This window comes from Pinus tabuliformis, chromosome 2_2 (genome assembly GCF_031772625.1).
Source record: "Pinus tabuliformis cultivar Carrire ecotype Pingquan chromosome 2_2, CPIR1, whole genome shotgun sequence".
NCBI lineage: Eukaryota > Viridiplantae > Streptophyta > Pinopsida > Pinales > Pinaceae > Pinus > Pinus tabuliformis.
Window position 1 is genome coordinate 355691754 of NC_142300.1, and position 17737 is coordinate 355709490.

Consider the following 17737-nt stretch of genomic DNA (forward strand, 5'->3'; position numbering starts at 1 on the left):
TACTTGTGCATACAGCACCGTCGCTTCCAAGTTTGTACGAACTATCAGGTTGATAAAATTAAGAGACAGGAAGCCCCAGGAGTTGTAGCATTATTGCTACAATACTGGAGCTCACCATATTTTTGGCGCCGTTGCCGGGGAAGCGGCAGAGTATTGGTGATTGTTGCTATTCTTCTATTTTCTACTACAACCTTCTGCTAAGTAGTTTATTTCATTTTCATTATGCAATTTCATTTATGCAAAAGTAGATTAGCATTTCTTTCTTTCATAGATTAGCATTTCCTGCTTTCATAGATTAGCATTTCCTGCTTTCCTAGAATAGCCTTTCAATTCCGCAATTTCCTTTCTGCAAGCGTAGACTAGCATTTCATTCTTGCAATTTCATTTGAGCAAAATAGATTAGTCCTTTCCTGCTTTCATTTCAATTCCGCATTTTCATTTTCGCAAGATAGTTAGTTGCAGTTCAATCTATTTCAGTTTTGCAAGTAGAAGTAGGAAAAAGCAAAAAAAAAAAACCAAAAAGATTTCGTTTCATGCTTTGTAGGAGTAGAGATAAGTTAGAAAAATGATTGCAAAGCACCCCCACTGCTTCACACAGCCTTCTCTCTTCTTCGATGGCTGTGATTGAAGAACCCCTGGGTGGACATCAAGACATATTTGAAGAACCTCTAGGGGAGAAGAAGAAGAAACACTCCTCTGAAGCAAATGGCTACAAGCAGAAATGATTGGAGCAGTCCCTTGTCCAAAGATGAATTTGAAAATCAGATCGAAGGTTTCAAGAGTGATATGAGGCAGTTTCTTGCCATGCAACTGGATACCTTGCGGATCCAAAAGAAGCAAGAAGAAGCCAAGAGGGCTTTGGCCATTTTTTGTCCTGGGTGCCTTAAAAAGCATCCTAGGAACGAATGTCCAATGCACTCCCTAGAAGTGTGTTTTGTATGTGAAGAATACCATCCTACAGATCAGTGCCCTTCCTTGCCCAGAATCAAAGCTGCATATCAAAGAGCCAAGGGAGCCACTGAATCACTCTATTATATGAACCCAAGGAGGCCACATGGACCTAGATCTTACCAGCAGGAGATGCAAGGGATACCCGAGACCTATTATGACCCTTATCAAGCCACTTCCCTGCCTTCTTGGGATCCCCCTGCTCATCCTTTCTGGTCTACACCTCCTCCTTGGTCATATCCTCCTTGTTCCTTCATAGATCCATATTATGCCCAACCAGTTGCTCATTCATTTCACTCTTATTCTCAGCCACAACCTCAATGGAATGCACCTTATCAAGAGTGGAGGCCCCAGTATAACTCTCATCCCGCTCATTTTCCTCCACCACCTGCTCATCCACAACCATCGCCTCCTCCTCCACCAAGGCAACCCCAAATGCCTACCCAACCACAATGCCATCCATCTCCATCTCAAACTCACACCTCCACTCATCTACCCGTACCATTTCCAAAGCCATGCAATGGAGTAGCTCAACCCCATTGCAAATCTGAGGCACAACATGTGCAAATGATTCCTCGTGAGCTCAATGATGTTCACCAAAGCTCAGGAAAAGTAATGCAAAAAAGAGATCATCTTGAAAGCATTGAAGGATCACATCCAGCGAAAGAAGATTCAAAAGAGGAGATCAAAGAACCAAGGGCTGCACTTGATGAAGAAAAGAGATCAGAATCAGAGATCGAGAGAGTTCCCTCATGGTTACCATCAAATCCTCCATGTATTCCAGAGAAAAATCAACAACAAGAGGAAGATCAGAAGGTCATGATAGAAGGTGACATGAAGAATGATCCAAATCAGCAAGACGACCAAGGATATCAAAGCTATATTGAGATATGGTTTCAGAAGGTCACTAAGTTGCAGCAGTACTCTCCTCCTCAGCTATGTTTTGTACTTTCAAAGTCAGATCATGTTGTCTCTGAAAGTTGGATAGTTGTCAAAGCATGCATTCCGAGCCTTTACATCATCTTGTCTCTAATCTCGATGTGCACATGGCTCCATTGGAAGTATTCTTATACTTGAAAATGATTTTGTTTTTCAAGTAGGGTAGGGTAGAAAAAAGAAAAAAGAAAAAAATGAAAAAAAAAAAAAGAAAAAGAGAAAAAAAAGAAAAAAGGAAGATAGAAATCTAAGGTGAAAACCTCCTTGGAGGCGCCTTAGGTTGGCTCATTGATTGAAAACCTCCATGAGGCGGTCAATGGGTTGGAAAAAAAAAAGGAAAAGAGAAAAAGATCTTTGGGTGAAAACCTCCCTTGGAGGCGCCCAAGGCAGGCAATTAGGGTGAAAACCTCCATGAGGCACCCTAGTTGTTTTTCAAAAAAAAAAAGAGAAAAAGAAAAAGAAAAATAAAGCTAATCTCCATTTTATGTTGCAGCAATGACATTTCAGGTTGCAAGGCAGGAGGAGCACTCAAATCAAGGTCAAAGGAGTTTTTGTGCCTTCTACAGGAAGTTTTGTATCTTCTACAGGAAGCTTACAAAAAAGCCAAATTGATCTCCAAAGAGGACCTAAAGGCTTGGAATATGTCCATGAGGCCTACACTCATCTATGTTTCCATTCCTCACCCCTTTTCCATCATTTTTTCATGTCATTATGCTTCTTTCCTCAAAACTGTGTCTTCTACAGGAAAGCTCTGAACTTCTACAGGAAACATCCTGTAGAACCTTTGGACGAGCCAAATCCAATTTCAAAAGTGAATCTAATGGTGGGAATCTGTTGATTAGGCAAACAAGCACTTGTGTGTCCATCCCTTGCCTTCATCCATCATTTTTTCACCTCCTTGTGCTTCTCATTGTGCTTCTACAGGATCTTCCTGTAGAAATTGTGGGAAACTAGGCATGCATTTCAAAAATTGGTTTGGCGAGCATGGTAGCTTCCTCAAGGGTTCAGAAGCCTCATGCAATCTTCCAACTCCTCCTCCATCATCTCCATACCTGCATCACAGCCAAAATTCATTTTGTCATACCATGCAAGCACATGCAAAGTACCTTGAAGCAAAAATCCATAAAGCAGAATTTGTTTTTTCCATAACTTGAAAACCATGCATCCATTTGACAAACCGTTTCAGGGGGAATTGTACAAGGTTGATGAAAACATGCCTGAGCAGTTTCATGCAATTCCGATGCACGGTTTCCAAGAAATCAGCCTCCATCACCATCAGCCATTTTTGCATTTTCTCCATAACCGTGCATCCGTTTCAAAACCTGTTTCATGGGGAGATGCACGTGGGTGATAGTAGCCTACCCAAGCAGTTTCAGCCGATTCCGATGCACGGTTTCCGAGAAATCGAGCTCTGAAATCTTCAGCCATTTTCCAATTTTCTCGAAATCCGTGCATCCATTGATCACGAATTTGCTATGGGAGATGCATAATGATGATAGAAACATGCTCAGCAAGTTTCAGCTTGATCCGCTTTGGCGTTTGGGAGAAATGTCAAAAACAAGTTCTGGTTTGGTGAAGATGCAGCAACAGCAGCTTGGACGTGCAGATTTGAACGTGGAAACAATTGTCTGGAGCTTGGATCCGGCCAAAGGATGCCTGCACAAGAAAAAAAAACCATGAATCATCAATCAAGCCACCGTGCAACTACATTAACACATGCATGCAGCAAATTAAGATCAACACAGGCATGCAGCAAAGCAACCACGCACGACTTGCAGGTACGTGACAAAACCGATTCCTCTGTTTGCATGAATCTAATCTGAACATTGCATGAATGAATGAGATGGTTAGGATTGAAAAAATCGGTGGCCAGCTAACTAGCCACCCACATCTAGTTCAACAGCACTTGGTGGGTGAATGAGACACGTGCGCTCAGCCATGCACGTGAAGGAAAAAACGGACAGTGTTGGTTGTTTAAACTCCAGTGCAACGGGTGGATGAGATCACAGGCAGAGAACACACAGTCGACAACTACAGTTCATGATGGCACAACAATTGCATGGGCTAGCACACGTATGTGCCACCTCACCCCAAAAATCACGCATGTAATCTGAGCGCTCAGCTGAAATTCAAAGGCTATTGTTCATCTGCACTTGCCACATCGTCAACTGAAGTCTGCACCATCTATTAACTTGTCATCCTCCACCAAGCTTTCTCGGCCACATTTTCTCAACCCACCTATGCAATCACGTTCTACAGGAAACGGGTGGGTCTTCTACAGGAAGGCGTTCTACAGGAAAGTACAGCAGAGCCTTCCAGAGCAGAAAAGCTTGGATTTTTCTTCGACAAATTGGGAGTCCCGAAAGTGGTAGGCTTGAAAAAACTCTTCCATGCATGATACATCTGAAAGATGGCAAATTAAAATTGTTTTGAATAAGAAAGTATGAAACAAATCTGCTTGTGAATCCAGAATAGTAGTTTTCCTGTGTGTTACATGGAATGTTTTAATTGGTCCTGCGTCAGATTCTATTCCACAGTTCATGTTAAGAAATTCCTCTGCTAGAAACGATAAACCACTATGAGGGTTAACCTATGCATGAAGAATACGAATTTTATGTGATTGTATGCATGCTGAGGATGAAGCTCTACACTTTGTCTGTGGGAGCCTGATTCCCTTTTGACAGTCGGGTTTGGGCACCAAAAGCATTATAACCAGGGAATTGGTGCAAAGTTGAAATACAAGCACCCGAGAAATCTTGTCCTGAGGATCAAAAGAGGAAAGCATAAAAAATATATAAAAAAAAAAAAAAAGTCCCTTTCTGCTCAGAGCATTGAAACAGGGCACTCTCACCAAACCAGACCAACCAGCTTACATCCTTTTTGGTAGCAAGGTCAGCCTTCAAGTTATGAATTCACCTCATCCAGCAGCGCAGACAAGGAAGCATCTGATGAACAGCAGAGAAAAGACCCAAGACAGGCCACCACAGGAAAAGAAAGAAGAGAAACAAACAAAGGCCAAGCTACCAAGACCAAAGTTGTGGGTAGAATAAAGGCATAAATGCCAAGGGAGAAACAATTGCAACGCAGGGTAGAGAGGACTGAAAAAGTCCAAACAAGTGAAGACAAAACCAAGGCAACCACAGCAAAATTGAAGAAGAATACACCCCAGCCATGCAAGCCAAATCAGGAAGTGTAAAAACGGCTTCTACAGGAAGCCAGAAATCAGCTACAGGACTTCTACAGGAAGTCCTGAAAACACTATTTTGGCTTGGTTCTGATCGAGTGTCTTGTGTCTCCTTGTTTCACTGATGTTTGTAAAATTTATAAAAGAGGAAGGTCTATTTTTTTTGCTTAAGCACAATAACCTGCTTACCAAAGCCTTTGAAAAGTGGGGTGATTTGGTGATGGCTTCATTCTGCTAACTGGTCCAACTTAGCATTTGAGGATTGTTGGCAAGATGTTCATCTGTGATGATTTCTGTGAAGATCTTACTTTCGAGCTGAGAGGTGATAGTTTGATGGTATATTTGCTTTCACACAAAATGCTGGTAAATTGTCTTTGACAGAGAAGAGGGCACCATTTCTTCCATACGATTGCATAAACTTGTGCACTCATAACAAGGTTGAGGATTCACTAAGAAAAGCTAGCAGACTGTTTCTACAGGAAGACAGAGACTGTTTCTACAGGAAGCCAGCGAACAGTTTCTACAGGAAAGTCTGAAAAGCGGGAAGCCAAAGGAGAAATCGGCCGAAATGCTAGCCAAGGAAGTCACCAAGGCCATCAAAGACAAGGGGAGAGATTTGGTTGCTCAGAGGATGAGCAACACTTTCAGTAGGAGGGTGATGATGAGCCCCAACAATGTACAATTATTTGGGCTCATTCAACTTCATAATTTGACTTAATCCACCATTCTCATTTGTTTATTGCATGTTTTTTATTATTTTTATGTTAATAGAGTGAATTTGGTTAGTCATTATGCCAACAAGTCTAATGGGTGCTTTGTGTAGCCTTGTTGGTCAACTTGGAGACAAATTTGAAGGTCTTAATGAGCACTTGGCAGCCAAATTCGTGGGAGAACAAGCTAGAGGATTTGTAGGAAGGTGTCCCCCTCATTTATGGGCCCTTACCTCGAATTCTCCACCATCAGCTCAGAGTTCAAGGGCCACCGAATCAATCAGCTCAAGGGCAGCCAAGCAAGTCAAGTTGGACTGCTGTTAACTCCAAGTCTTGGGCAGCCAAGTCCCTAACTTTTAGGAGGACTGTTGGGTCCTCAAATTGTATAAATAAGAAGGCTTGGGGCCTCATTTTGGTTAGCTAGTTGGTAGTCATTTTTGGTAGCTAGTTAGTCATTTTGTTTTAGCCATTAGTTAGCTAGCTTGTAGTTCGATTTCTAGGCCATGGATTAGCTTTGCTTTCAGCTCATTCTCAAGCTCTCCTTATGGACAGTTTTGATGTACTTTTCATTTCTTGATTAATAAAGATGGATCCAGCTTTGCACCAGCTCTAAATCTCTCTTGGGAGGCTGTAGTTCTTGGGGTTGGGCCCATCTCAAGCGCCCAGTACCTCCCTTGTTTATATTTATGTGTCTTTGCTGCATTCTCATAATAAAATCTTCTATTTGGATTTAAATGTTGCGTTGTTGTTTAGGTTGCTTTTGATGATTAGAAAAGGTTTTTAATGTTCAGATTTGCTTGATAGGTTAATCACAGGGAATATATTCAGAAAAAGGCTATCAAGTACTTTGGATCTCACCTCCCCTTCAGTGGAATCATGAGCTGGGACCAATGTAACCTTGCTGCCAATAAAAACACTTTCTTTGCTTCACCATGCAATCATTAGTGTTTGAATCTCATTTTCAGAACTTGATATCAGTTTGGATGCATGTTTAGGTTTATAATCACTTAGTTTCATAATTGTTTCACATGGTTTCACTGCAAATAAGCTTCTGTTCATTTCCGTTGTTGTTAGGTCAAATTAGAGTAAAGTAACTAGGTCATAGGTTTCATAACTAGATCTTTGTTTTCTTGCATGTCCTTGTTGGTTCAGTTGTAAACAATATGCAGGGCACCTTCATCATCTCCTCAAGTTCTATTTAACCTCTGTCTCACTCATTTACCCTCCAACTCTCTCATTTCCCACATAGCTCCATCTCCTTCAACTTTCGTTGGTTCCATCCTTCCAATCATCAAACCATTGCATACACTCTTCCCTCATCTGATTTTCCAGCTTCTGAGCCATCACCAGCCTTATTCCTACCTTACACATCTCCCTCTATCATTCCATAACTCCTCCATCACTTCAAACACTCACGGTAGGTCATCCTGTAGCAGTGTGTAGACATCCTGTAGAAACCAGAGTATCCTGTAGGATCCCCTGCAGACATCCTGTAGGAGGCCACTCACTCGGTTGCTGAGCTTCTGAACGTGAGGAACCTCTGTGGATGGATGCTAAGGATCCCTAGGGACCTCTCCTAGCCTCCCCAACCTTTTCCACGCTTTCCTTCCTTCTCCATCCCATCTGCACAACCAAACCCTAGTTAGCACAAAATCACAATCATTCCATCCACTTAAAGAAAAAATACAAAAACATGTCTTTTATGATGCAAGTAGCTTAGATCCATGCATTTTCACTTATTAGAGGTAATGACAGCATTGGTAGAAGTTTTATTCACATTCTTTGCATTGTAGAGGTTAGACTAGTCAAATTAGGGTTTCCTAGGTTTACATGCTTTGATTTGCTTTCAGTTCATTTTTGTCAAGTAAAGTAGCTTTCCTTTGAGAATAGCTTTCGTCCATCATTTAACAAGCTTCTTTTGAGAGCCTATAGAAGTTGGCTTGAGCCCTAGCAGACTTGTGCCAGCTGACCAAGTGACAGCTGCGACAAGAGCTAGTACTTGTGCATACAGCACCGTCGCTTCCAAGTTTGTACGAACTACCGGGTTGATAAAATTAAGAGACAGGAAGCCCCAAGAGTTGTAGCATTATTGCTACAATACTGGAGCTCACCACCTTCCTATCATTACAACAAGGATCTCATCCGGAGGAAGCATCAATGCATCTGCTTCAACCACTTTCAACATGATCAAGGTGAAGATTTCATCTTCACATGACAAGTAAGTATTTTTCATTCTTTAATCAATTTTGGTTAAATTACTTCGTTTTGCAAGGAAATCAATATGATGGTTGGGTGACCGAAGGTCCTTGCATGAAATAAGGAGGACTATCATAGTCCTTGTAGATAACTGAATTCATGAAGCATATCAATGGAAAGGTCTACTTTGAATTCATGGGAAGGAACTCTTAAATTCCTCTCACATAAACAATATTGGAGACATCAAAGAAGCTGGAAGAAGAATTATGAACATTACAAGAAAAGAAATTTCATATCATTGAAAGGATAGGAGGAGTTGAGGAAAATAATTCCATGGTAAGAGGGAGTAAGAAATCATTAAGATAGTCTCTTTCACTGGCTCCTAGATCTTGCATAGGCAATTTCTACAATAAGATGTGGTATGACATCTTAAAAACATTAGAAATAAATACTCTTGACATCATCACAATGGTAACAAAATTCATGGGATAAGCTCAACTTTTGATTTATATCCAAGATAGAAAAGGACAAGTTGAGGGAAAAAGTGTTGAGGACTCAAACATTTTTTGGAAGGGAAGGAAGTTTGGAAAATTATGATACTCAAAAAAGGGAAAAAGAGCATAGCTGAAATTTAATGATGTGGAAAGTTATGTACTTTATAGGAAAGATTGTCCTTAGCTTAATAATGAAAATAACAAGAAGAATAGAGAAGAAGCCAATTTCACCGAAGAAATGGAGGAAACTGAAAGAAGAAAGAACAAGGAAGGAGAAGCATCAGAAGCAATAGCTCGTGACATCACCATAGGGAAATATGAAGGACTGTTGGAACAAAATCTATGGTAGTCAATATAGCTCTTGGTGACCTCACTGAAAATCAAAGGAAAAAGTGATCCAGTACAATTCTCATCATACATCGGTCAAAAGGGAAACATCTGCAGAATAAGAATATACAATATCCTCAAGATTCTCTGATGGAATCCTCATCAAAGGATTCACAGATCTAGAGTGGAAGCAAGTGTCTCATCTGGAACTCCAACTTATGGAATTCATGAGATGATGGTATGATGACATGAGAAATTAAGCAAATCAAGGGGTTGAAGATCTTTTCAATCAAGGAAGTTGCTAGAAGAAGCATAGATAACCTAAAGGTAAAATGAGGTATGTATGCTTGTATTTAAGGTTATAAAGTCATGTTGTATGGTTGCATGTAACATGGATCACTACTTCTATATTGAGAAGCATGATCAAGGGAAAAGGATCTCCTCCTCTGAAAGGATACAGGAAGGCATAAGTCACACTAGATGAAATCAACATAATATGTTCTCATATAAAGTATGAGGTGGTTGACTACAACTAAGGAGCTCTGATTAGAAGCTCCTGGGAATGGAATGGATAAGAGGAAGAGATCATGAGATATGCAACCATGATAAAGGTGTTCAACATCCAGAAGACCAAGAAGATTTGTCTAGGAAATCTACCGGAAAGATATCAAGACTCTAGTGAGAGTTTGAAAAAGATGGAGACCCTTGACAATGGATATCTTTGGGAGATGTGTCAACATGTATTTAGAATGGTACTATTTGATTTAATTTTATGTTTTGATTTCTTGAATAATATCTGGATGAATTCATGCAGGGCTACTGGAACAAGAGTTGTAAGCGCAAGTACAACTAGCATTCACGTATGGAAATTCCTAAAAGAAGCATGATGATAAAGAAGTATCCATATGAAGAAGGTTCCATATATGTACCAAGAAGGTCAACTTCCATGAAAAAAGGAATGACATGACAAACCAAGGAGGAAATTTGTTGATGGCTAATGCCCTACAAGGAAGAAGCTTGACTAAATTTCATGACATCATGGAAAGAAATTGATCAAGCAGTTGAAGGACCCATGAAGAAGAAGTTGTTGATGAAAATAAGAGTCCCTAGTTAAGAGGGAGCTCTAGCAAGTCCCTAATTAAGAGGGAGTTTGGGCAAGTTCCTGGTTAGAAGGAGCTTGGATACATTCCTTTACAAGAATAGGCATATATTCGCTAGTTAAGAGGGAGAGATAAACACAACATTCTTGCCTTCACTTGGGAAGAAAGAATGGAGGATTGGGTAATCATTTGTCATCGAATGCTTTTCAAGGATGTGTAGGGCATCCAAGATAGAATAGGCAAGAGGATTGATATTCTTTGAGGGCTGGGAACCCAAGATAAGAATAATCCTAGAAGGTCATACTCAGTGAATACTTGGGTGGGTATGTACCTTGAGAGACAATGATGAAGGTCTCTATAGTCATTGTTCTCACAAAAATTGTGCTCTGATATGATGAGAGATAGAGTTGTCAGTCAAGACCTTGCTGTGGAAACAATGTTGGTTACTATGATGCTATATAGATGGATTACCAATCTGATTCTTCTTATAAGAAATTTTTCAAATTGAGAATGACCAAGTAGCATTATGAACACCTCCCTAGTTAAGAGGGGGTGTTGTAAAATGTAACTAGGTTCGGTCATTATAATGACTTTTAATTGTGATTTTTGTAAATGATGTAATGAAGAAAATAATTTATTATTGGCTTGCTTCATGGGTTTCATGAGAAAGGAATTTTTGTTTTTAAATTCAATGTCATGTATGACCCTTCCTGGGCATATAAATAATGTATCTAGGTCTACAAGCTGACTAGAATCCCTCCAATAGACAAGAACAATCATCCTCTTCTTGATGTCGGCCTTAGAATGTATACAAATGACAATTCGGCTCACATATGTACACACACCCTTTCAAATGATCATATCGGCTCATATGTTGGGGCAAACAATCTATATATAGGAGCCTATACCCCTCGCATTTCTATAATGACAGTTTGATATATCTCTAAGATTTCGGATGGGTACAACAGAGATAAGGCACGGATCATCCACATCAATATTCTCAGCATATTTTATGAGGTTCTCGGTGGTCAAGGAATCAAGGAGTTTGGTTACCACAATGATCACAATGCAGACTAGTTTGGGGTGACATTACAGTGATATCTTCCTCACTGTCTTGACATATATTCATTGTAATGCGAATGGACATATCACAGTGGTACAGTTTAGATAAGGTCTCGATGTTGTGCTAATAAGATGATACTTAGTGATGCTCAGTGCTAGATCTTAGTGATACTAGGTGTTGTTCTCAATAGTGGTATGATGATCAATGATACATGATGCAACTACATGTTACATGGTGCAACTCGGTGCTAGTGACAGTATGAAGGTATGATGCACAATTGTATGAGGCCAATTGTAGTGATCATAGTTTGAAGAAATCAAAGAATCAAGGAAGAAGGATAACCGTGTCTTGGTCTAGGAATGGAAACATAGGTCAAGGGTCTTGGTTTTGGTATTCGTCAATTGGAATCTTTATAAGAAGAATTTGTGTGGGTTTTCCTCTCAAAGAGTGAGAGGTTTTGGCCCTGGCAGAAAGCCAACATCTTGTGTTCTTGTCTCTTTTGTTTTGGTAACTATTTGATGAAGTAAGGAAACACACTCTAATAATAACAAGAGAAGAATATGCTAATAAGAAAAATGTAAAAAGTACCTCACAAATAGTTATCATCGTGACAAGGATCTTATTAACATAATTTCCCTAGATTCTTCAACAATTATTTTGCCTTTATTAACTTTTATTACATGGAATTTTCACCAGGGATGTTACAGAACCCTCCTCCTTGGGGAATACCGTCCTCGGTGTTCAACCACACCTATACCTCAGCAAAACTGCTGAAAAGAAAGCATACTACCCATGGAGCTTTATTACATAACTCGATGTAGTATTTACAATGATCACCTTGCTGAAAAGAAAACCAGCATGATAACATAACAACATGACAACTATAATGACATGACACCCATACCGCTTATTGGAGCTTTATAACATAGCTCATGGTGATATTTACATCCATATACATATGTACATATATAAAAACATCACCCAAACATATGCCGAAACATATACCAAACATCATACCAAAACTACTTTGCCTCAAACGGAAAATAATGAAGGATACATAGCCCGCATGTGATCTGCCATCTCTCATGTAGCTTCATCGGACCGAAAGTGCTTCCACTACACTTTAACCTGCTTGATTTCTTAGTTCCAGAGCATGAGCACATTTTTTTCAAATATACATTGAGGCTCCGACTGGAATTCTCCATCTGGTTCCACCTTCAATACAGACCAGTCAATCACATGATCAACATATTTGACATACTTCTTAAGCAATGACACATGGAAAAAATCATGGAATCTCACTGTCGGAGTCAATGCAAGTCGAAAGGATACTAGCCCAATCCTCTTAATAATACTAAAGGGCCCACAAAAATGTGGTGTTAGCTTGGCACATGATCCAATCCAAAAGGAGTTCTTCTTCGGTTTGATGTGAAATTACACCTATTCCCCAACCTGGAACTCCTTGAACAACCTGTTCTGATATGCATAGCTTTTCTACCTATCCCGTGTTTCTTTAAAATTCTTCTTGATTGCCTGCATTTCCTGTTCTATTTCAGCCACCAAGTCCAACCCAATCAACACCCTGTTAACTAGATCACTCCAACTGATGGGATTATTGTAACTCCGCCCATACAATGCCTCAAAAGAACTCATCTTCAAATATTCTAGATACCCATTGTTGTAAGTGAACTCTACCAGTGGAAGATACTCTTCCCACATTCATTGTTGATGCATCACGTACATCCTCAACATGTCCTCCAATATCCTATTGACCCTCTCTATATGTCCATCTATCTACGAATGATAGATGGCATTAAAGGTCAACTCTATCCCCAAACCTGCAAACAACTCCTTCAAAAACTTGAAAGTGAACTTTGCATCCTTGTCTGACACAATCTTCTTTAGAACACCATGTAATTTGACCACATCGCTAGGTGAGAATGTAGACTTCACTGGAATGAAGTGCGCTACCTTTGTCAATCTGTCCACAACAACCATTATGGAATCATGTTGTCTCATTGTCTTCAGCAAACCTATAATAAAGTCCAAGGAAATGACCTCTCGTTTCCACTATGGAAGCGCAATTGGTTATAGTAGTCCACTTGGATGCTTACACTTTTCCTTCACCCGTTGACAATCAAAACACCTAGCCACAAACTCTGCTACATCCTTCTTCAAATTCGGCCAATAATAAAATTTCTTCACTATGGTCAATGTCTTCTGATAACCTGGGTGACCCAAATATGGTTTAGCATGAAACTCCCTCAAGATCACCTTCTTGAGCTCACTAGTGTCTAGCACATATATCTCGTCTCTAAACCTGACCAATCCATTTGTTGTAAGATAATAGTCCACATCATGTGCACTTGTACCTATACCACTACCCGTACCCATGTATGTACTTTGTTGCAACCTATGCACAATCTCCATATACCTGACATCCTGTTGACCTGCTTGCAATATCATATCCTGTAGATATGTCCCATAGGAACTCATAGTTGTTATATGGTTTACATATATCTACCTGCTAAGAGCATATGCGACCATGTTCTCCTTGTTATGAAACCAGCTCACAAAAAGATAGAAAAGATAGATCAATGCCTTAGAATTCAGCCTCTTCGAGGGGGCAACCTCCTTTACATTACATAAATGAACAATTTTTGGATGATACAAATGACAAAACCTCCTTTCTATATATAGGAGTCTATGGGGTCACAATATAACCAAGCCAACCTAACAACAATAATATAAAGGCACAAATATAACAATAGAGGGATTCTATGGGGCACAGTGATAACAATATGGGGACAATAGGGGCACAACAATATTAATAAGGGATACAACTACAATAGTAATGGGGGAATCACTAGTATTATAGGGACCTAACATGCCCCTCTCCTTCAAAAATGTGTTGTCTTCAATGCTTGAGTAGTTCTGGATGCTTCTATATAAAATTCTCATCCTCCCATGTGGAATCTTCAGTGGATAAGTTCTTCCACTTGATGAGATACTCCGAAATTGATCGATTTCGTAGCTGTCAAGTTCTTGTTTCTGTGACTGCTTCCGGTTCCAATATAATTTTTCCTTCCTTGTCAAGTTCTGGAAATATTGTTTGAACTGGGAGCTTGTCGCCTATAACCTTCTTTAAACATGAAACATGGAAAACTGGGTGCACTCGAGAAGCTGCAGGAAGCTCCAATTTGTATGCCATAGTACCAATATTTTGCAACCTTGTATGAACCATAATACTTTGGTGATAATTTATTATCCTTCTTAGCTTGCTTGAGGGACATTTGTTTATATGGTTGTAGCCGTATGAATAGCCAGTCACCTACATCAAAACTTCTTTTGCTGTGATGTTGATCTGCCTGTTGTTTCATTCTATTATGTGCCAACACAATGTTATCCTTTAAGAGTTGGAGAACTTGTTGTTGATGCTCGATGTGATGTTCCACTGCTTGAACCTTAGAATTTTCTCTTAAATATGATGTGATGGATGGTGGCTGATATCCATAAAGTGCCATAAATGGGGTCATTTTTATTGCAGTATGGAAGGAAGTGTTATACCACCATTCAGCCAGAGGCAACCATTTGACCCATTGTGTCTGTTTATCAGATACAAAGCAACGAAGATATCCTTCCAAACATTTGTTTACTATCTCAGTTTTCCTATCAGATTGAGGATGATAAGATGAGCTATAAGCTAACTGAGTACTAAGACAAGAAAATAATTATGTCCAAAAATTTCTAGTGAAAATGGGATCTCTGTCACTTACAATAATCTTTGGGTTTCCATGTAGCTTTTGAATTGTTTCCATAAATGCAGTGGAAACTGTACTGGCTTTAAATGGATGTGATAATGCACAAAAGTGTGCATACTTGGTAATTCTATCAACTACCACCATGATGACACTCTTTCCCTCAGACTTGGGTAAACCTATGATAAAATCCATTGAAACCTCCTCCCAACGTTGGCTTGGAATGGATAAAGGTTGTAATAGACTTGGGTTCTTAATTGTTTCAACTTTATTTTGTTGGCAAACCAAACATTCCGCTACAAACTTTTGAATATCCGATTTAAGGCCATCCCAAAAAAATTCCTTCTTAACCCTGTGGTAAGTTTTTAAAAATCTTGAGTGCCCTCCTAAGGGAGAAGTGTGCAATTCCATAAGAATCTTTTGTTTGAGTTGCGAATTCTTACAGAGGTATAAGCGATATTTGTAACATAACGAATCATTTTTCCAGCTAAATGTATCATATGTACTGGAATCTTGTTGTAAATTTCGAATAAGTGCCCACACTTCTTCGTCATTCTTCCATTCCTCCCTTGCTTCGTTTATCCAATCTGGTTGGATAATAGAAATGGCACACAATAATGCTTCCACATCCTCATCCTTTCTTGAGAGTGAATCTGCCACAACATTTTGCTTCCCTTTTTTGTATATGATTTCAAAGTCATAACCCAACATCTTTGTGACCCATTTTTGTTGCTCTTCAGAGGATAATCTTTGTTCTAAAAAGTATTTAAGGCTATCATAATCAATTTTTACCTTGAAGTGTCTTCCCATTAGGTAGGGTCACCATTTCTTAAGTGCATGTAGTATTGTCAACATTTCCATCTCATAAATAGCTTTATGTAAATACTTTCCCTTGATTGGACGACTTTCGAAAGTAATGGGTCTTTCATCTTGCATTAAAACAACACCAATTCCATTTCCTAAAGCATCACATTCCACAATAAAGATTTTTGTGAAGTCCGGTGTAGCTAAGACCGGTGCTTGGCACATTGCCTCTTTAAGATGTTCGAAGGCCTTTGTTGCTTCTGGAGTCCATGAAAATGCATCTTTCTTCAATAATGTTGTTAGAGGTGCTACTATTTTCCCATAATTCTTAACAAACTTGCGATAATACCCTGTCAACCCAAGAAATCCTCGCAGATTCTTTATAGATGTGGGGATTTTCCATTCCTTAATGGCTTTAATTTTTCTAAGGTCTACCTTAACTCCTTCATGAAATAGAATATGACCCACATATTCCGCCTCTTGTACTCCAAAGAAACATTTGGATCTTTTTGCGTATAATTGTTTCTCCACCAATAGTTGTAGCACCCTGTCAACATGTTCAACATGATCCTTCCAAGACTTGTTGTAGATTAGTATATCATCAAAAAATACTAACACAAATTTTCTAAGGAAAGGTTTGAAAATGGAATTCATCAAACCTTAGAATGTAAAAGGTGCATTAGTAAGGCCAAAAGGCATGACCAAAAATTCATAATGACCCTCATGAGTTCTAAATGTTGTTTTCAGAATGTCTTCAGTCTTCATTCTGATTTGATGATATCCTGAAAGAAGATCCAACTTGGTGAAGTAAATTGATCCATGCAATTCATTCAATAATTCATCAATGACAGGAATGGGAAACTTATCTTTAATAATGAGCTTGTTGAGCTCCCTATAATCTGGACACATGCGCCATGATCCATCCTTCTTGTGCACTAATACTACTGGAGCAGAGAAAGAACTTTGACTAGGTTGAATTATACCAGTCTCTAACATTTCTGCAACCATACGTTCAATTTCACTCTTTTGGGCATAGGGATATCTGTACAGCCTGATGTTTGGAGCGACACTTCCTGGAATCAAATGAATAGCATGATCATGATCACGAATAGGTGGAAGACCTTTAGGAGTCTCAAATACCTTGGAATGATTGTCCAAGACTTTTTGGAGATCTGGAGAAATAGATTATTTCGATGTGGAAACATCTAGTGAACATAATTGTGCAATTACGCCTCATTGCTCCTTTTTTAAAAGCTTTGTCATACCATTAGAGCTTATTATCTTTTCTGGTCTCCCTTCAATACCCCTTAATTCAACTTCCTTTTCTTCCGCATAAAAATTCATGAAAAGTTCTTGAAAATTAAAAGCTATTGTACCCAAGGATTGTAACCATTGGACTCATAGTACAACATCAACACCTCCCATTGGAATGGAAAGCATTGGGCTATTCAATACATATTCTCCCATGGATAGCTTGATATTATGGCACTTTCCAGAGCAATTTATGGTTCCTCCACTTGCAACCATCACTTGACACTCTGTTGTTGGATATAGGAAGCAATTCAATTCTTTTGCTATCTTATAATGAATAAAATTGTGGGTACTTCCTGAATCAATCAACACTATTACCTTTTTCTTCTTGATATGTCCTTCTATCTTGGTAGTTTGAGGAGTGGTAATTCTAGCCAATGCATTACAAGATATGGTCGGATTCATTACTTCTTTATCTAGGTTTGTTCCTGGATTATATCCTCTTCTTTTGACATTTCTTGTTCCTTTTCTTCCTCCTCTTCACAATCTATGTAGAATAATTTCTTCTCAGCACACTTATGACCTTTAGTGTATTTCTTATCACAACTGTAACAAAGCCCTTTTGCTCTTTTTTCCTCCACTTTTTGTGGTGTCAACCTTATAGGTTGTGGAAGGCTAGGGGCAACAACACTTCCATCTTTATAGTTGTGAGTGGTAGGCTTCCTGATTGCCATAATTTTGCTTTCCATTTTTCTTGCTAACCTGAATGCCTTGTCCAATGAATCAGGTTCCCAAAGGCGAACCTCATGTTGGATATTATCCTTTAAAGTCCCTAAGAACACATCAATCCTATGCTCATCTCAAACATCTTTTACCCTTATGTTCAATTTTTGGAAGTCCTCAATGTGCTCCATCATTGAACCTTTTTGTTTGAGACTTATCAATTGGCTAAAAAAAGTGTTGCTT